The 21,756-nt window shown below is 35.1% G+C and overlaps 1 long non-coding RNA gene across 1 annotated transcript in view; it reads right to left on the bottom strand.

The window, feature by feature from the left end:
• Nucleotides 1-11,429: 11,429 nt before the first annotated feature.
• The window catches only part of LOC129136660 (uncharacterized), a 58,182-nt gene continuing 47,855 nt past the window's right edge, over nucleotides 11,430-21,756 (bottom strand). Inside the window, exon 3 of the long non-coding RNA XR_008538513.2 lies at nucleotides 11,430-13,924. This is a non-coding gene — a long non-coding RNA (uncharacterized LOC129136660). The remainder of the gene's footprint in view (nucleotides 13,925-21,756) is intronic.

Genomic DNA, 21,756 nt, shown 5'->3' on the forward strand with positions numbered 1-21,756 from the left:
ATCCAGTTAATTAGTCAGTGTGGGCTGCCATAGCAAAATCACATAGACTGGTTGTCTTGAACAACAGACATGGATTTCTCACAGTTCTCTCTTCTTGTACGGACACTAATCTTATCACTGTCATCTACTCTTAAGATCTCATCTAAACCTAATTACCTCCCAAAGGCCCTACCTCCTTAATCCATCAAACTGGGGCTAGGGCTTCAGCATACGAATTTGGGGGGACACAAACATTCAGTCCATAACTCCAGGTGTCATTTATTTTTCTCTCTACTCTTTAAGAAAATAAATCTATTGTCTTGGGTTTCTCTCTTTTATGTCCTTTTAGAGTGTTTTTTTGTTTGTTTGTTTGTTCAACTATCTCTTCTGTCCTACATAATTGTGCTTATCATTGTCACCAATGGTAATGATTTACAATAGTTTTAACAAGTCATAATTACTATCACTTCTCATTTCATGTGATGTCAGGTAAGTGAGTGCTTTCTTGTTTTGTCACTTGCAAAGAAAGGAGAAAAAAATTTAGTATTCATTGTAGCTTCTTCACTTTTATAAATGGTGTTTCTTCCTGCACTGCTTTCTGCTGCAGTCCCAGAAGCACTTACTAATTCTGAACCCCTCTCTTGGGTGATTCTCTGAATTGGAAATTGTGACCTTGAGGCAGTACTGATAGATCACTTCTTGTGTGCTGTGACTCCATGACTATGTTGAATTCCAGAGAAGAGCATCTTTCCTTTGCTCTGGGTGATTCATTTATCTCAAGGGTCTTTGCTACTCTTCCCTCATGGGGACAATTTCATGTATGTGACCTCTCTGGGCACTGAATGCAAGTACAAACACACGGCCAATTATATGCTTACAATATATTCATATAGCTAAGAGGATGGAAGAAGCCAGGTAGAACATATAAATCAAGGAGTCACTTCAGCCAAATAATTTCATGATATAGCATATATGGGTCAGAGAACATTTTTGAATAAATCACACATCTTAGAAATTATTAGTAAAACAAATGTTTACTTGAGAATTGAACTTATTTTTTACATTGCTATTTTAACATTTGACTATAATACTTACACTAATACTTAAATCAAATTTTAAGGACAAATCAGGATTATCTCATTCAATAACCAGCATCCTAGAAAATAGTTCATTAAGATTTTTCCTTATTACAAGGGAGGAAACTGACCACATCCCAAGGGCTCCCAGATGATAAGCAGGAGAACCAGGGTTAAGATATATGTCTATTACAATGCAGAGCAGTCCAAGATCTTAAAAACTGTCTCTACATATTGGGAAAATATTATAGTCAGCAAAAGTCTGAGTCCCTGAGTGTATTTGTGAAGCTAAAGGCGTGGAGGTAAAAGTGACATTCCAGCCCTCATATTCTACACTGATCGGGCATGAAACAAAAGCCTTGTATCTAGAGTTTGGAAAGTATAGAAAATCCTTCTACTCCTGGCTTTTACAGGCATACATTGAAGACCTTGATAAAGTTATTTAGGAAAGTCCGTACATTGCTGACTCTGTCCTGGAAGCACACATTCCAGAAGACATGCAATAAATTATGGATTGTTTAAAGGCCCCATATAATACAATGAAATGACAATCATCCTGAAAACCAAGGTCTTGCTGGGCAAATCCTACACTTGGCAGCAACTCTCTCCTGACCTATAGGGCTCAGAGCTGTCATTGTATTCTGTTACCTCCATAGCTCATCATCAGTCTCCATTATACTGTGTTATATGGATACATAAGCACCCTATTTATGGATTGGCTTCATAAAAGAAAATATCACTAAATATTATAAAACAAAAGTAGCCACATTATACTGAGAGTAAACCCAGGAGAAAAATCAAAAATGGAAAGAAAGATAAGGAAGAGCAAAACACTTTCATATCTGAGTACATATTACATCAAATGTTTCTTTGTAGCCATGGAAGTAAAATGATAGGTGTTAATGTCAGTAAAACAGCGTTTACTAATTTATCACATAATAAATGATTTGCTTTATCCTAGAGTTTATGGTTCTATCATGCTTTTTTTTGTAAGTATCAATACCAGTGTTAGGAGCTAAGGATGCTATATTAATCAATGCACTCTATAATACAATTTAGTTGTGGGGAGCAGTAACCCAATGCAGACTGTTCGAAACAAAAATAAAGAGAAGGAGTATTTGGCAGGCATAACAGAGAAGTTCAAGCATAGAAACAGTTTTAGGTATGACATGATATATGTGTTCAAATGAGATAGTCAAGAATAGCTCACAAGGTAAGTCTTCACTACCGATTTGCTTTTATCTTTGTTGACTTTATTTTTAGTCAGTTATTCTCAAACACAAGTAGTGCCAAGTGACAACCAGTGACAGCAAGATGATATTGGATCAGTTAAAAATTTCTTTTTGAGAACATACAACAAACAAACAAACATTCTTTTTATTGAGTTTTAACAAACTCCTATGTAAGGATCTCACTGGTTCAACTGAGGTAATGAGTCATTGAGAAGCTTAAAGTACCCTGAATGGCCACACTGGGGTTACATCTATTGCTAAAGCTCAAAGTTGAGCCAAACTCTCTCAAATCACATGGACTAAGATTGAGGAAGGAATTATCTCTTCCCCAAAAGTAAAGCTTCTTTTACCAAATAAAAGGTAAATGGTTGCTGGGTACGCAAAATATTAGGTCTCCCATATGAATGACACCCAGGGGAAGAAATGAAAATGAAAACAATTTAAGATTAATAATGTATGCTCAGAGCTTAGAGAACCTTTAAACGCTATCATTTCCTTTGTTCAGTATTCAGACATGATTTATTGTCAAGCACTGTGTTCATGTTGTCTTCAATTAGCAAAATACACTTGAAATTATCAAGATCCTGGGACTAGAATGCATCAATTACTTTTACAGCCATGGTTAGTAGACATGCTCTCATGTGAAGCCAATATATTTTTTAGCCAAAAGAAAGACTGGACCACAGAAACTCAGCCTGTAGAAATTTAAAAAGAGTTGTTGATTATTTGAAATAAACAGAAATAGCAGCAGGCAGCTGGCAGCTAGAAATCTGCGATGGGATGATACCATTTTGGAAAAAAAAATGTCTCTGTAGGACTACATTACAGAGACTAATAGAAAAAAGGTAGAGCTTCAAACACAAAGGCATGTCTGAAAGCAGAAACCTCACTTGCTAAAGAGCAGCTTCCAATAACTGCCTGCTTCATAACAGGTTCTGGTCTTTTCAGTCTCTTCCTCCACTATCACCATCAGTTTCAAATATTAAAGTATGATAATTATGTTTGCATGCCATAAAGGTGTAAATGCCATGCACACCCTTATGGGAAAACCATCCCATGGACTTAAGCAATATAATGAAATGACCCTGTCTCCAAAACAACCAACCATACAAACCACAAAAAATAGCAACTACAATTTCATGCCCAAATTCCAGTAATCAAAATAGAGATCTTATACCTCAGCCCCAGTTAAATTTAAGACTACTTGAAAAAACATGATTAAAATCTTACGAAAAGTACATTGTCTAGTCTGCCTGAAGCCAGGAAAATCAAAATTTGAGTGAGGGTTTGTTTTAGTCATAGAAATTATATTAGCAAGCTCTTGTATACATGTGCTGTATCTAGTTTAGTCTCATCACAGTTTAAAAAATGTATGAGTGTATGTATATGTATATGTGCCTGTCTGTAGGTATGTATTTATGTATAATATTGTCCTTAATGGCAAAGGTATTCAGTTAGGCTCTTAAGAACATGCTATAAAAAGAATAATTCTTATGGTGTAATTTAAACGCAGTAAGAGAAAAAGGATTAAGTGCATACACTTTCATTTAGCAGGTTCAGCTAGCTTATTTGTGCATCCAACATAAACTCTTAAAAATTACCATAAGCGAAATATAACAGATTGTAAACGGTTGCTCATATTAATTTAGCTAAGTACTTGTAATCTGCCTAAGCGTTATTTAACAGAACATAATTGCAAAACAGTATGATACCTCCAGAGTTTGAAAGACTCTCATGTGCCTAAATCATATTTAGCAATCAGAAGGCCAAAATAGAAAATACTAAAACAGTAGATACTTTTCAATACATGTAGATTTATTTTTCTTCCAAATGGAAAAGTATATTTGATTGAATCAGAAAATCAACAAAAAATCTCTGGACTTGAATGGGACTCTAGACGGAGCTAATAGCCATTTACAAAAATATTCTATCTAACAGTGGCACAATATACATTTTTCTCATCTATGCATGGAATATCCTCCAAAATACACCATATGCTTGGCTACAAAGTTTCAATAAATTCAAAAATATCAAAATTATATCAAGTATCTTCTTGGACCACAGTGGAAAAAAATTAGAAGTCTACATTTGAAATTATTTCTGAAACATAGTTCCACCTCTTGGTATTTTATTTCATTCATCTTTGAAGCAAATGCAAACACAGTAAGGAAAAAGGAGTAAACCACTGTCTGAAAGACAAAATACTAGTTTTGTAAGAACTAGGCTTTGGTGGCCGGGCGCGGTGGCTCACGCCTGTAATCCCAGCACTTTGGGAGGCCGAGGCGGGCAGATCACGAGGTCAGTAGATCGAGACCCTCCTGGCTAACACGGTGAAACCTTGTCTCTACTAAAAATACAAAAAAATTAGCCAGGCGTGGTGGCGGGTGCCTGTAGTCCCAGCTACTCAGGAGGCTGAGGCAGGAGAATGGCTTGAACCTGGGAGGCGGAGCTTGCAGTGAGCCGAGATTGCGCCCCTGTACTCCAGGCTAGGTGACAGCTGAGTGAGACTCGTCTCAAAAAAAACAAAACAAAACAAAAACAAAAACAAAAAAAAACTAAGCTTTGGTGAAAGATAAAACGTTTTCTTAAAATTCTAAAAGACCTACCTATATTGCATAGTGCTGGAATCTGGGCTGTTAGTGTAACCATTACCCAAATAGTGTAAATTGTACCCAATAGATAATTTCTCATCCCTTGCCCTATCTCTCACCTTTTGGAGTCTCCAGTGTCTATTATTCCACTCTGTATATTCATATATAGACATTGTCTAGCACACACTTTAAGAAAATGTACTGTATTTCACTTTCTGTTTCTGAGTTATTTCACTTAACATAATGGCCTCTAGTTCCATCTATGTTGTTGCAAAAGACATGATGTCATTCTTTTTATGGCTGAGTAGTATTCCACAGTGTGTGTGTGTCTCTCTCTATATATATATGCGTATGCATATAAATATGCATATATATCACATTCAGTATATATATAATATAACATATTCAGTGTGTGTATGTATACACACCACATTTTCTTTATTCAATCATTCATTAATTGACACTTACTTAGGTTGGTTCCATGTCTTTGCTTTTGTGAATAGTGTTGCAATAAAGATATGAGTGCAGGTGTCACTTCATATATTGATTTCTTTTCCTCTGGGTAGATACTCAGTAGTTCTATTTTTAGTTCTTTGAGATATCTCCATTCTGTTTTCTACAGAGGTTGAACTAATTTATATTCCTACCAATAATGTGTAAATGTTCCCTTTTCTCCACATCCTCACCAACATCTGTTGTTTTTAATTTTTAAATAATAGCCATTCTGACTGGTGTAAGACAGTATCTTAATGTGGTTTTAATTTGCATTTCTCTGATGATTAGTGATATTGAACATTTTTTCATATGTTTGTTGCCACTTGTATGTTTTTTTAAAAAAATGTCTGTTTCATGTTCTTTGCCCACTTTTTAGTGGAGTCATTTGAATTTTCTTGTTGTGTTGTTTGAGTTCCTTATAGTTCTGGATATTAGCCAGAATTGTCTAATGAATAGTTTTCAAATATTTTCTTCCATTCTGTAGATTTTCTGTTTATTACTATTTCTTTTGCTGTGCAGAAGCTTTTTAGTTAATGAAGTCCCATTTGTCTATTTTTGTTTCTGTTGTGTTCGCTTTTGAGAACTTTGTCATAAATTCTTTACCTAGGCCAATTGTATTAATCTTACTGAAACTGTTCCAAAAAATCGAGGAGGAGGGAATTCTCCTTATCTGATTCTATGAAGCCAGCATTACCCTGATCCCAAAGCCAGGCAATGATACAACAAAAAAGAAAACCAGAGACCAATATCATGATAAACATAGATGCAAAAATCCTCAACAAAAAACTAGCAAATTGAATCCAACAGTACATCAGAAAGATAATACAGCAAAGTTTTATTCCAGCAATGGAAAGATACTTCAAAATATACAGATCAATAAATGTGATTCACCACATAAATAGAATTAAAAACAAAAGCTGTATGATTATCTCAATAGATGCAGAGAAAGCATTCAATAAAATCCAGTATCTCTGCATGACAAAAATCCCCAAAAAGGAGGCATTGAACAAACATACTTCAAAATAATAAAAGCCATCTATGACAAACTCACATCCAACATCATTCTGAACAGGCAAAATTTGAAATCATTCCCCTAAGAACCAGAACAAGATAGGAATACCTACTTTCACCACTCCTATTCAACCTGGTACTGGAAGTCCCAGCTAGAGCAATCAGGCAAGAGAAAGAAACAGAAAGTATTTAGATTGGAAAAGAGAAATTCAAATTATCTTTATTCATTGATGATATCATCTTATACCTAGAAAACTCTAAAGATTCCTCAAAAAGAATATTGCATTTAATAAATGACTTCAGCAAAGTTTCAGCATACAAAACCAACGTACAAAAATCCATAGCATTTCTATACACCAATAATGATCAAGCTGTGAAAAAAATCAAGAACTCAATCCCATTTACAATAGCTACAAAAAAAAAAAAAAACCCTAGGAATACATTTAAGCAAGGAGATGAAAGATCTCTACAAGGAGAGCTATAAAACACTGATTAAAGAAATCAGAGATGACACAAACAAATGGAAAAACACCCCATGCTCATGAATTGGAAAAGTTAACATCATCAAAAGGACCATACTACCAAAAGTAATCCTCAAATTCAATGCCACTCCTATCAAATTATCAATGTCATTTTTCACAGAATTAGAAACAACCAACCCTAAAAATTTAAATGGAACCAAAAAACAGCCTGAATAGCCAAAACAACCCTAAACAAAAGGAACAAAGCTGGAGGCATCACATTATCTGACTTCAAATTATATTGCAAGGCTATAGTAAACAAAAGAGCATGATACTGGTATACAAATAGATATACAGATCAACAGAACAGAATAGAGAAGTCAGAAATAAAGCCACATGCCTGCAAGCAACTGATCTTTGGCAAAGTTGACAAAAACATACACTGGAGAAAGGACATCCTATTCAATAAACAGTGCTGGGAAAACTGGCAAGCTGTATGTAGAAGAATAAAACTGGAACCCCTATCTCTCACCATATACAAAAATTAACTCAAGATGAATTAAAGACTTAAATGTAAGACATAAAGCTATAAAAATCCTAAAAGGAAGCCTAGCAAAATTAGACTTGAAATACTAAGAGCTGATTTTGAAATACTGAGAGATCCGTTTTATGTTATAAAATACAAAGAAGGAAAAATGTAGCAAAATGATTTTCAAGCCCAAAAGAAAATAACGATTTATCTGGGTGAGTGGTCCATGGACAAGCAGCGTCAGCATCACCTGGAAACTTGTTAGAAACTCAAGTTATCAGGCTCCACCCAGGACCTCCTGAATCACAAACTCTGGCGGTGGAGCTCTGCAATCTATGATTGAAGACATTTTCTGGCCAGGTGCAGAGGCTCACGCCTGTAATCCAGCTATTTATGAGGCTGAGGAAAGGAGTGTTTCAGCCCAGGAGTTTGAGACCAGCCTGGAAAACATAGTGAGACCCCATCTCACAGAAAAAAAAAAAAAAAACACAACAAAAAATACTTTCCAGCACAGCACACTGTAGATTATCAGTTGTTCACCATCGTGATCTCTTGGCCATCTGGGAGCTTTGGCTCACTGGCTGCCCAGAACTAGAAGGGAGTATTGTATCATACAACATATTGTCAGCTTGGGAATATATCACAATTCAAAATTTGAAGTACAGTTTCTACTGAATGCATATTGTTTTCTCACCATTGTAAAATTAAACAATCGTAAGCTGAACCATGGTAAGTCAGAGACCATCTGTAGTTGATTTACCTTGAACGAATAATATTTTGAAAATTGGGGCTTATGAGTTAACTTGTTTTCATTTGTAGAAAAGCAATGGCAGTTTTCTTTTTTTTTTCTGTTCCAGTCTGTAACTGTTCATTTTGAACATGGTACCATTAAATTATGGAAGATTTTTAAGGACGGAAAGGGTCCCATGATTATACTGTTAATATTTTTAACTTGAAAGATATGGCTATGCATTGATTTTAAGAATTTCAATAACTGACATTTGATAGGTATAAACTGTGCTTCAAGTGATTATGCTTGGCCCTTCTCCCTTGCTATGTCATTAATATGCCTGACAACTCTATGGTACATATTATTTTATATATCAGAAAAGTATTTTTAAAATTACCAGAGGTCACATGACAGTAAGATGCAAACACAGATGTTTAATATCAAAACATTATATCTTGAAATCTATGCTATGCAAGAGTGGCAATAATTGATACCTGAAGAATGTAAATAATATTGACTAAATGCTAAATAGAACATCTGACATAAATTATATATATTAGGTAGTCAGTAAATACATGTTAAATGAATGGATAAATACCACTCAATTTATATGTACTCACCTGTGTATTTGATTAAGAACTTTACTCACCCACCTTATCTAAATCACGCTGCCCTTTTCCCTACATCTCTTTATCCTGATTCATATTCCTTCTTCACACTTACCACCACCAGACTTTTATAACTGTTTGTAAACTCACTTGGTATTTGTCTTTCACACTCATGTGCAAGCTCCATGAGAGCAGGGTGGTCTCTCTAGCCTACTGCTGTATCCTTAGTGTGTAGTATGTAGTGGAGGTTTAATAAAAATCTCAATAAAATACTTATAAATGAATGAGCAAGTTTTCTTGCAATTTTCAATAACAAATATTTGTGAATGCATATTCGCCTCCAGCTAATCCCTTTTCCTTCTATTACATAGACATTGAATACTAAGAAAACATTCCATAGTCTTATTCATGGGTCCTAAGGGGACAGTTTCAAAATGTTTACCAGTATATGAATATAGATTCTAACTGTTGAATATCCCCCTCCCCTGCAGACAGCAGACAGTCACACTGATTGTTTTTTGACAGTTTTGAAGCTAATAAAGTGCCACAGCAATGTAAGCTTGCAGAATGGCAGTTGTATGAGTTTCTAGAGAAAGGGGAAAAGTAAAACAGTCAGAGCCAGAGACCAGGTTAAAAGAGAAGAGTGATTGGGGATGGGATCACAATATCACCTCTGCCTTTCAAAGATTTATACTACCCTCTTGTGGTAGAGGTAATCCTGAACTCCACTGAGCCACTGTGGAATCAGCTCGTGGTCCCTCACACCAGCTGCTTATCATGGTTAACCCAGCAGAGCACACCAAGTTCCTAGGCCGGGAGCCAATTGCAACAAAAACACAACTCAGAACAAGAGCACAAAATGAAAGGTTTTAGGACAGCAATTTAACACTCAGCAATTCCCAGGAACCTTTTATTTCAGCAGGCTGGGAAGAATTTTGGTTCTTATTTGTTTTCACCTAGCAAAGACATCTGTTGGCACCCAGAGCTGCAGAAAGTGTCTGCCAAGTCCATGTTAGTCTTGGCCAGTTTTCAAGGATGTGCTGTACAGTACATTAAACATTATCCTACAGGAAAGCAACCTGTGACCACCCAGATCTCTGTACTAAAGACCCAGCCAAAACGTAAAGATTTCTTGATTGGCTGACAGATCATCTTGAGTTGATTTACCACTTCAGCTCTAAGAGCAAATGTAACAGCTGCAAGAAATCTCTGTTTTGCTCACTCAGCTCGCAGAAAACACATTTTAGTTTGAGAACATTTCCTTCCTTCCTTCCTTTTCTTCCTTCCTTCCCTCCTTCTTTTCCTTCCTTCTTCCTTCCTTCCTTCCTCCCTCCCTTCCTTTTTTCCCCTCTCTTCTTTTGTTCATATATATATATATTTTGCTGGCTTTTGCTGAATATGTAAGTGACTCTGTTCTTTCATTATTTTGCTTTAATTTAATCATGTCTTTTCTTGGCTTCTCATCGGCTTTGTTTTATAGTCTGGGTTCCCTCAAACAAGCCAGAAAAGGAAGGGAATTAGAAAAAGGCATAACATTTTTTCAAGTATGCTTGTCTTAGAAATATTTAAAAAGTAATACCATACTTTTAAAATCTCTAAACATAGATTCGGAGGTAAGACATGCTTATCTTAAAAAGTAGTCATTTACTTGCCTTTCTTATGTCGGGTACATGCAAGAAACTAACTTCATTGCAGTATGGAAGCTTTCATTTCCTCAACCATGAATACAGCAAACTATGAAAAGAAGGGAGCATCAGAAAGGAAAAGAAATAGGAAACCAAAGGCTATTGCCACAACAGTGTAAGAAACTGGCCAGAGCTTGAAAGTAAAATAGCCAAACATGGAGGATTTGCCACTTTCTCACTAGCTTCTTTGTCCTATTGGGGAAACAATAAAACATCTTTTCATAAGAATGTTGCCCACATGTGCTAAAAAAAAATATGCTACTAGTCTAAATGAATTTTGTAGGCCCTTGATATCCTATTTTGTATTTTGTATTGAATATTATTTTTAGAGTGCAGAAAGAGCATGTATATGGTCATAGAGCATCAAGACTAAATTCTGAAAGATAATCAGGACCTGAGACAAACAGAATGAGAGGCAGAATGTCTAAAATTGTGAAAATATAACTCGTAAAATGTGTTTTCAAGTTAGAAGAAATATTTCCTCTAAACAAAGTTAAGTTATCCTAACTGGTATTATCATTTCCCGGTGACCACTTTTTAAAGATTTTGTTTTATATAATAATGAAGAAAAATAACACATAGTTTCGGATCCATTTATTTAATAAAAATAACATTGGCAAGTGGGCACAATTAATTTATATTATATGCAAAGTATCTCAGTTTTAATGAATGATTTTATGTAAATGAATAGACAGCCTATTATTTCATATAATGTTATCAATGGATTGGAGTGTTGCTTTGTTAATGCACTTACCTGACCAGGATATTCTAGTATAAGGAAATCTTTCATGATAACCAAAGGTAGAGAACTCATCATTCCTGAATCTAAGGAATAACTAAGTTCTCCAATTACTGTATCAGAGTACTGTCAGAAAAAGAAAAGCTCATTAGTTCAGCATAACTACCTGATTATCTCCACACAGTACAATCTTATTTTTTATGCAAAAAAGGGTTGCATTTGGGAAAAGCATTGTTGCGTAGAAAATGTATTAAAAGAGCTCTGTGATACGTGCCTAATGTTTTTGTATTTTTGAGGAGTTTGGAAGACAGTATTATGCATACAGATGTGCTACAGATCATTAAAGATCAAGAGCTTTCAGATTGTAAAGTCAACAGGCTGATACAAAAATGGAAAGTGACAAGCAGCATCTTATTCAGAATAGGAGCTTTAAGGAGTAGAAGTAAAAGTAATATTCTAATCACTAACCCCACCCATAGAATATTCTGGTTTCCATCCTAGATTACTAAAAATTTAGTGGACACTTTAAAATTTTTATTTATAAAATCATTTATCAAATATGTCCAGAAAGTAATGTTGTATGAGAAAGGGTTCAAGTCTGCATCTGTGTCAATTTGAGAATAGACAATATAAATAAGTCATAAATATGCTTTGATGGACTAATTTAATAACAGGATCTCTAAAAGAATAGAAAATTATGGCATTTATTGAAAATACCAATTACCAAATTTTGACACATTTCTTTTTACATTTGAATGGAACATTTTAAATTTAAAATGTGCATAACAGGGAAATATCTCAAGTTTAAAGATACTTGGTATTTCTTGATTTTAAATAATGTGCCCCACCATTCGAAATGGCTGAGATAAACATTTTGACATGTAGACAACATAAGCAATGTTTACCAAGGAACAAAGAATATCCTGTATACGATATGCTATTCTTAATAATAAGAGAAGTACCTATTGCTAGAAAGCTCTAATGTTCCTAATTAAAGTATATAATTAAAGACTACTGAAAAAAAAAGTAGTATGAATACATTATGAAATGGGCCAGTTGTTCACAGCATCAGAAGCTGGCTACCATTCGTTTGCCAGACTTTTTGACATTAAGCTTAACCCTGCTGTACTTTCTAGACCCAAAATTCTCCCTTGCCAGCAGGGATTTAATTCATGGCCAGATGGTCAGCAACAAGTTGTCATTGCTACCAATCTGGCTGTGACCATACAGGCCAAATCAAGAAATTATGCTTCTGCTTTGTTCGAAGGTACATGTCTGTAATCGCAGATCGGTCCTGGTCCCCTGGGCAAAGGTTCCCACTTAAGTTCCTCACCCTGAACTCCTGCTTTCTTTCTGGTCAGTCCCTTTTCTCTCACCAGTTCAGAGACTGCAATTAGTCCCCTAATATGTCACCCTGTTACTTCATGCAGTTATTTTTTAGCTTACTTCTGTGGATCTCTGAACAGTGACAGCTCCTAAATTGTTCATTGTCATGCTCCAATGACCTGACTATCGGTGATTTTCTGATATCCCTCTTGGAAAGTCCCTGACATTTAACCACTTGCCTGTGCCTATACTTTGTCACAAATTCTCTGAATACCATATTCTGCCTGTTAACCCAAATTTGCCTTTTGTGGAAAAAAAATGCATAGGTTTTGCTTTAAAAAGGTACTTGGACAACATACTCAAATATCATTTTAAAAGACATCCTCAGTCAACATTGCAAAATTAAAACAAATGGAAAAAACAAAATAGTGAAAACCTCCCTAAGAAGATGTATAATAAAATAGAATAGAAAGCTGAGGGACTACTGAAGACAAAAATTTTGAAGACACTTCACCTGACAAAAAATATAGAGCTAGACTAAGATTGACCTGTCCCAAATTCAACACATCATTTTGAATCTCTGAGTCTTTAAAGAGAAATACATTTACCCTGATCTCTCCTGTGTGTCTGTCTGCCTTGTGACTCAGAGATTTGGGATTGAAACAAATCAGAAAAGTGTTCATATATAAGAAAATTCTACTGTCCATCTGCTCCTTTAAGTGATTAGATTAAATGAAAAAGAAGTGGTCAGAAGTTATATTAGAATGGATTTTCCCTGAGCTAAAAGGACTGAGTGAGTTGCAAGCAATGTTAGTGAAAATTGATCTACATTTAGTTACATTCACAAGGTAAAGTAAAAATTTAATATTCTCTGAACAAGTAATAAAGTACAAAAAATGAGATAGTTTCAAAGCTTCCTCTTTAGCAATCTTTTTGACAACAGGTTGCAAAAGAAGATAAATGTTTTCAATAGGAAAGAGTTTAGTGTGCCAAGAATTTTAGACATTGTCACAGGACCTTCAAGTATGAAGTCAGAATATTCTAATATATGCAACATTTAAAAATATTAAGGATGAAATTATCTCAAAATATGTGTAAAAACAAAGTAAAAACATGAAGCACAATTTAGAGCAACAAATTTGTGTAGTACAAATATATGGTTACAGCATATCACAACTCTGGCTTATGGAGTAGGTCTGGGTCCCAGAAGGTTCACAGCTCATATGTCTTACAGTTTATTCATTCCCACCGTCTCCATGCTTTGGAAAAAGGGTCATGTCCCAGCTCATTCAGTCTCCTCACCTGGCTCCAGCACGTGGCTCCTGGGCTGGCCCAGCTCTGCCTCCACTTCCTGTCACATGGGGCTGCCACTCAGCGCCAGTGGAGGATGGAAGATGGGAGGGCTATGGTGTTACAGCAGCATCTTTGGCACCTGCTGTTCGGCAGGTCTCAGGTTCTTGTTCTGTGTCCAAGAAGAATGAGGACAACCGAAAAGTGAGGGAGGCAGGGAAGAATTTTATTGAGAGACAGAACAGCTCTCAGAGGAGGGGGAACCCGAAGTGGGTAGTCCCTACTGGAAGGCAGGTCCCTACTGGAAGGTAGGCATGTGTACCTAAGTCTAGGGTTTTTATAGGCTCAGAACTGAGGAGGCCCAGGCGGTAGGTGCCTTGCAAAAGGCAACATTCCATTGGTTAAAAAGCATTATTCAGAAAGAACCAGCTAGGAAAGAGCTGGCAAACAGGAATAGAGGTTCTCCCTCTGGTCGTGGACTCCATCCTGAACTGGCAACCTGGTTTTCAGGCTTCAGGCTGTTTTTGGGTTGAAGATCTGGTTTCACCAGGGACGTGCCCCTATCTATCTAGAAATTTGTCTGCCTACAGCCTCTAACAGAATGTTCATATATAGAAAGACCTAAAGTTGTAAAGATGTGAGTTTTATCTAATTGAAATTATATGCAAGGTAGTCAGTATCAAAATCCAAAAGTAATGGCTGATGGTTCTGAAAAAATTAATTCTAAAGCTTACCTCACATAGTAAATGTGAGTTAAGCAACTTTCAGAACATTAAAAAATAATTTCCCTCCAAATTTTTAAAACATATAAAGTATGGTAATTAAAAACTTATGTTACTAGGTCAGGCACAGTGGCTCATGCCTGTAATCCCAGCTACTTGGGAAGCTCAGGCAGGAGAATTGCTTGAACCAGGGAGGCAGAGGTAGCAGTGAGCTGAGATTGCACCACTGCACTCCAGCCTGAGTGACAGAGTGAGACTCTGTCAAAAAAAAACAAAAAACAAAAAAACTTATAGTTCTGAAACAGTGTTATATTGGAAATAGATTGTCTTGCATCATGCCCAAATACATACATAAATGAATATCAGATGAAGACGACAAATAATGGTAAATTAGGAAATATTCAAGTGGCATAGATGTAAACAACAAGCATGGGAGCAGATACAAAAATAAATAAATAAATAAATCTCAACCTGAGTACTACCTCGTAATAGATATTAGAAAACCATACAATTGCTGCAAGATAAAATTTTGAATACATATGTAATCCTGCTGTGAGTTTTACTGTAGGAAAATGAACAAAGTGAAAGAGGCAGTAATTTATGAATAATTTGTTTATATAAAATACTTGAACATCAATTTCTAAAAAAAAATAGGAAAAGGACAATCTGGAAAAATGCTTTCAATATATAAAAAAACATAAATTTTGAAAATGTAAAATGTCCTAACAAGTCAACATGAAAATGATGACCATAGCAGAAAAATGCACACAAGTTTTGTTCATGTAATTAGCATAAGAGAAAATTTAAAGGGACATTAAACATTTAAAAATTTTTCAATGTTTGTAATGTAAGCTCACTGTAATAAATAAATTCATTTTTAAAACATCAATGTAATGAATAAATTCATTTTTTTAAAACGACCACAATGTGTCACCTTAAGTAATGTCACTTATGTTGGCTTTGGTGTGAGCATTTTTGTACATTGTTTTTTGAAACATAAATTAGTACAATTCTTCTTGAGGGTAATGTGTATATTTCAACCCATGCATGTATTTAGATCCATTATCACAGAAATTTAAACAATACAATAATTGGAGAAGTAAACAAATTAGTAACTTCAGTGCAGCACAGTTTAACATAATACTATTAACAACCTAAATACTCTGTATTGCATAATATTGAAATATACTATTCCTAAGAATATTACTACATAATTATTTTTAATTGCATAAGAAAATCTAGTTTTAATATAGGAGTATCAAAATTGTTACTTGTTATAGGAAGCAAAATACAAATAGTTGAAATATTTAAAGATACTGTCAGGTAAAAATATAAGTGGGTATAAAGTTACAGTTAGATAAGAATAAACTTTGGTGTCCTATTGCAGAGTAGGGTGCCTATCGTTAACAATAATTTATTGTATATTTCAAAATAGCTAGAAGAGATTTTGAATGTTCTGACTACAAAGAAATGATAGATGTTTGTAGTGATGGATATGCTAATTATGGTGATTTTATCATTACACATTTATAGAAACATCACATTGTATCCCATAAATATGTACAATTATTATGTATAAATTAAAATTAAAAATTTTTAAATAAAACTTAAAAATCAAATACATAAAGAACTTGGTGATTGATTAGGGCATGGGCTGAATAACAGAAAATAATCAGCAGTTACTTTTAGGAATCGAGACTGAGTCACTAGGCATTAAGTGAAATCAGAAACAGTGGTTAAGGCTGGGCTCACAGAGTCAGACTCCATGTCAAAAACAACAACAACAACAACAAAAAACAGTGGTTAATAAACACTTTTGGAAAAAAGTTGATGAATTCAAACAGTGTGAGATACCCAAATAGAGCTGTTAGGTAGACAAAAGTTCTTGACAGGGGCCAGATTTGGCATGATATTTCAGGTATATTAAGGACTAAGAACAATAGAAAACTATTAAAGGATTTGAAAGAGTACATGAAAATTTTACAGACTGCAAACGGATAATAGATTAGAAGAAGACAATAGTGGGACATAAAATAGAAGAAAAAAAGAAATTATAACAGTCCAATCTTGAACCATGCTAATGTCTGTGGACATTGTAAGAAATGAATAAATGGGCCGGGCATAGTGGCTCATAACTATAATCCCAGAATTTTGGGAGGGAGAGGCACGCAGATCATCTGAGGTCAGGAGTTTGAGACCAGCCTGCCTAACATGGTGAAATCCCATCTCTACCAAAAATACAAAAAATTAGCCGGGCATGGCGGCGCATGCCTGTAGTCCCAGGTACTCGGGAGGCTGAGGCAGGAGAATTGCTTCAACCTGAGAGGCCAACGTTGCAGTGAGCCAAGATCATGCCATTGCACTCCAGCCTGGGTGACAGAGCGAGACTCTGTCTCAAAAAATAAATTAATTAATTAATAAATTAATTAATTAAACAAACAAAAAACACAAAAAAATGAATAAATGTTTAGAATCAGAAATGACAAGACAGGTTCTTTTAGTGGTTTGACGGGTATGAGAAAGGAGGTGTCACAAATTATCTGTTGCACAATGTGTAAATTTTGTATGATGAATTGGATGGTGGAACTATTTCTTGCAATGATAAAACACTAGCATTCACAAATCTGGGGTCTCAAAAATTAAGAGTTTAGTTTAGCACACATTATACCCTTTTTTCCCCCCTCCAAGACACAGTCTGGCTCTGTTGCCAAGGCTGGAGTGCAGTGGTGCCATCTTAGTGCACCACAACCTCCGGCCCTCCCAGGTTCAAGCAATTCTCCTGCCTCAGCCTCCTGACTAGCTGGGATTACAGGCATGCACCACTATGCCCGGTTAATTTTTGTATTTTTAGTAGAGATGGGGTTTCACCATGTTGGCTGGCTGGTCTCTAACTCCTGACCTCTAGTGATCCACCCACCACGACCTCCCAAACTGTTGGGATTACAGGCATGAGTCACTGCACCTGACCAAGCATACATTATACACTTTTGAAAAAAAGTGCATATATCAAAGATATAGTTGTATATATCCACGAGACAGAGAAGTGTGGTCTAGTATACAGACACATAGAAATACGTATTTAGGAGACAAACAAATAGTCTTTGTATGAATAAGAATATGTTGTCTACGGTGCATTTAGAACGTGAACAGTTGTGAACTCAGGAAAGAGTTCTAAAAGACCCGGATAGAAGTCAGTTTGAGGCAGAAGCAGTACAGGAGACTGAGAAGGAAAGGAGAAAATGAGAATTAGAAGACTGGAGTGCACGGAAGTTGATAACGCAGATTGTTTTAAGAAAAAAAGGAGAGTTCAATTTTGTCAAATGCTGCTGATACGATCCTTTGGATTTAGTAACATGAAGACTATTGGTGAACCCAGGGACAGCTATTGCCATGCAAGAGTGAAGAAAGAATAGATAATGCTCATTCATCCTTTCATTATTTTGATAAATATTAATTGGGCTTTTTGAGGACCACAGTTAAAGCAACGAACGGACAAATAAGATTTCTTCTTGACCAAAAGTTACATTATAGCCAAGAGAGATAAACAATAGAAAATTAAAATAAAAAGACATGGTGACTTCTGACAATGAAAAATATAATGGGGAGAACAAGGCAAATAATAGATAAAGTTGTTAGTGGGAGAGCTAAGTGAGATGGGGTGATCTGGTCATGTTGAAGGTCTCTGCTGCAGCTCTCTGATGAGGTTCCTCGAAAACTTGCACTGCAACTAGGACTTCCTAAAAAGGCCTGCTTACCGGGGATCTGTGCTAGAGATGGTATCTTTGACTCCTATTGTTGTCTCCAGATGCTTTGATAGTGCTAGCTTGCTGACAACATAGATGCCTGTGTGCATCTCTTCTATTGAACACCTGAGCTGTAGCTCTTCTCCAGGCACTAAAGCAGCAATGATTTCTCTTGAACCCTAAATGCTTTGAGACAAAGGTATGTTCTGTTTATGTTTTCAGAATGCTTGTTTGTCCTATTTTGTTCACTGTTAGAGAGACACCAAATTAGCAATGTTTTACACCCAATATCTTATAGAAATTTTTAAAAAAATAGATTTATAGCTACAACCTTCTCACTTCCTAGGACACAGAATAAAGGCCATGGTGCCTTCTAGAACAGGGAAAAATAAAATCTAGTTGCAAATAACTTATCCTCAAAGTCACTTAATCGTAACCATTATTAACTATTTGTTATGTAGCTGAGTTGTTATTTAGCAGAATTGGGTTGGCTATCTTCTCTGCCTGAAGATTGTTTTCTCTATCTCTCTGAAAGTTCCTTGATAAAATGATAACCCCAATGAGCAATTATTACTAGTTTCCAAGACAGTAAACATAGCTTAGACTCAAACTTAGATTGCAACTATACAGCAAAAAGATAATCTGTTGAAGGATGTAATTGTAGTGGTCAAAGAAGGAAAAGAGAAAAAAACAAAATGATAAACCATGAACCTGTCAACGACATGAAAGCAATAGGAGGCAAATAAAAACCAGGATTCAGCAGGGGCTTATAACTTAATATCCATGAATACATAACTACAAAGTACCTGCATAGGAAAAAATATTTTCTATAAACTCTTAATGAAATTTAGCAATTCTTTTAACTAAGTATATAGGCAAAAAAAGAGTACAATTAAGAGCACCTGTTACTACTTTGTTACTAATAGAAACAGTAGATAATTTTATATCACAAAATAGTTGATCCAGAAATCTCAAAATATTTACACTAATCACTACTTTGAAGTTATGAAAGTTATTGCAGCTGGCACTAGATCTGTTGATTAATTGCTTTTAGAAAGCAAATGCATTACTACATAAAATGTATTATAAACATTTTATAATTGTCAAAATGATTTATTTTCATCATATATTTTTATTTTAGACATTCTGGGTTCTGTGACAGCTTGACCAGTAAAATACAGTGGAAGTGATTCTTTGATTTAATTTCCTTATCCAGGCCTTAAGAAGCTGGATTCTAATTCAAATTAAATTTCTAATTAAATTTGCTATAGGTTCTAATTAAATGTGCTATAGGTAATATGTAGGCATTTGATTTCATTTTATTTTTTGATATTAATAAACAATTATTGTAGCACCATCCACTAAACGGTCTTTCCTTTCTCCCTACTGAATTATATTTTTTCTCCCATTTGTTGGCTGGAAGTCACAACCCCTATGACCTTGGAAGAAGCTAACTGGGTCCTTTAATGACTGCTTGATGCATAACACTCAGCCTTCCCTCCCTATCACTACCTTTATCTGAGTAAGAAAAAAAAGTCTCTATTGTGTTAAGTCTCTGAGATTTTACCTTTTACCTATTAACAGTCATTAGTGTTAGATTGACTTACGTGTTGTTGAGTTCTATGCAGAAAATTTTCATTTTCATTTTACATGTTGAATCCAAAGAAGTGGTCTATAATTATCATTTTATCTTTATATTGTCCAGTTATAATATCAAGTATAAACTGGCACCCAAAATAAGTTGAATATATTTCTTTCCTTTTTAATTCTCTTAAACATTTTGTATAAAGTATATATTATCTAATTTTTTTTAAGGTTTGGCAAGATCGTTATGAGGCTTTACTCCCTACTCTTTGGAGAGAGTAGGGATTTTTTAGTACTTTTGATCACAAATCCACTTGAGATTGCTTTTAAATATTATGAAAACTATGGATCCTTTAATTAGTAAACCATTGCATAAATACATATTTACTGAAAAGTTTTGCACACAACTTTGTGTGTCCCTTTATCAGTTAATTGAATCAAGTTTATAAACCACTTACTTCAGCACAATGTTAACCATGGGTCAGAATGCTTATCATCCCTTATCAAAAATTTCCTTTATCCTTTTGTGCTGTTTTCTCCCTGGACTTTTATAGTGTTAATAGCTATAATTCAAATTCATTTAAATACTCCAGTTCTGACTTTCTTTTATCAAACTTGTTTTAATGTGAAAAAGTGCCACCAAGAGATATGTTGAGTAATTAAAAAGTTATCACCATTAGAAGGAGCAGTGAGTCACAAGTGAAGTTACTGACATTGTAGGTTTAAAATAAGAAACTGTAATAAGCAAAACAAAAATCCTATTAAAATTAGGTAAGCAAAAGTAAACAAAACAATTTGTTTTATATTAGGACTTTATTCCTTTGAATAGAGTCAATAATTTAGTGACTTAAAATGGCTATAATCATTTTTCATATGCATTTAGATAAGGTAAATCACCCTAATGTTTATATAGAGCTGGTCAAGTTCGAAGGGCATTTGTGCCCATCTATTTCCTGCATTTACTTTATCCCTTCTTCATGCATACACATGCACCATAACAGTGCAACACATCATGGATAGCTAATATCTGAGGGCCCATTAACATGCTGCTTATTTCGTGGCTAGGAGAATTGTTGATGAGCCACATGTCATATTTTTTGGCCTCTAACTTTGTTTTCAGGCAACATCTACTACATAATGTTTGCCAAATAGCCTGAAGAGGTAGCAACTGACGCTGGGAACTGGCCCCGCATCTTTCTTATGGCAATAAAAAATGTTGCTAATGAATTACTCTTTAGGCTCCTAAACAAGAACTGAATTCATAAGATTCTCCAAATACCTATATTAGAATTCCTCACATGCCTAGACCATACTCTAGTCACTTGATAGATCCCTGACAGATTTGCCCTTCCTGAAACTGCTCCCTAGACGTGTGTCCACCTCTTTAAGCAAACAGAAGTAATAAGCAAACATGCTTTTGAGCCATATTTCCAAATGGGACTTAGGATGAAGGATTCTTCTCTTATTTTTATCTCCATTTGGAAATGATCTCTGTAACATTACCTTTCAGTTCAAGTGTGTGAATGTGCCATGGGGACTGCTATAATGCTAGTCACTTGAAACAGAGGACATTTTTACATGGTACTTGAAAATTTTATATTCAATGGAGAAGTGAAATTGAGAACCAAAATCATTTGTACATAGCTTTGAATTTTCTACATTCATTTTCTCTTTTATAGTGAAAAGCAACCCTGGGTAATAAGAAGCGTTAGAGAGAATGCAATTTACTGCTAAATCTACTATTTGTAGGACGTATGTGAAACTGACTGAGGGGGACAGATGCTTGGTTTTTATTCCCCTCTTTACTACTAACCTACTTTACAACCTTTATCCATGCAATTAACTTCTTTATTCTTGATTCATCTAATTTAACTGTAATGGCCATTATGAAAATTACAAAAATATGTATTTATTTTTTTCATACTTAGCCTTTAGTGTTTCCAGCCCATGTAAAT

Source organism: Pan troglodytes, chromosome 10 (assembly GCF_028858775.2).
Source record: "Pan troglodytes isolate AG18354 chromosome 10, NHGRI_mPanTro3-v2.0_pri, whole genome shotgun sequence".
NCBI classification, from domain to species: domain Eukaryota; kingdom Metazoa; phylum Chordata; class Mammalia; order Primates; family Hominidae; genus Pan; species Pan troglodytes.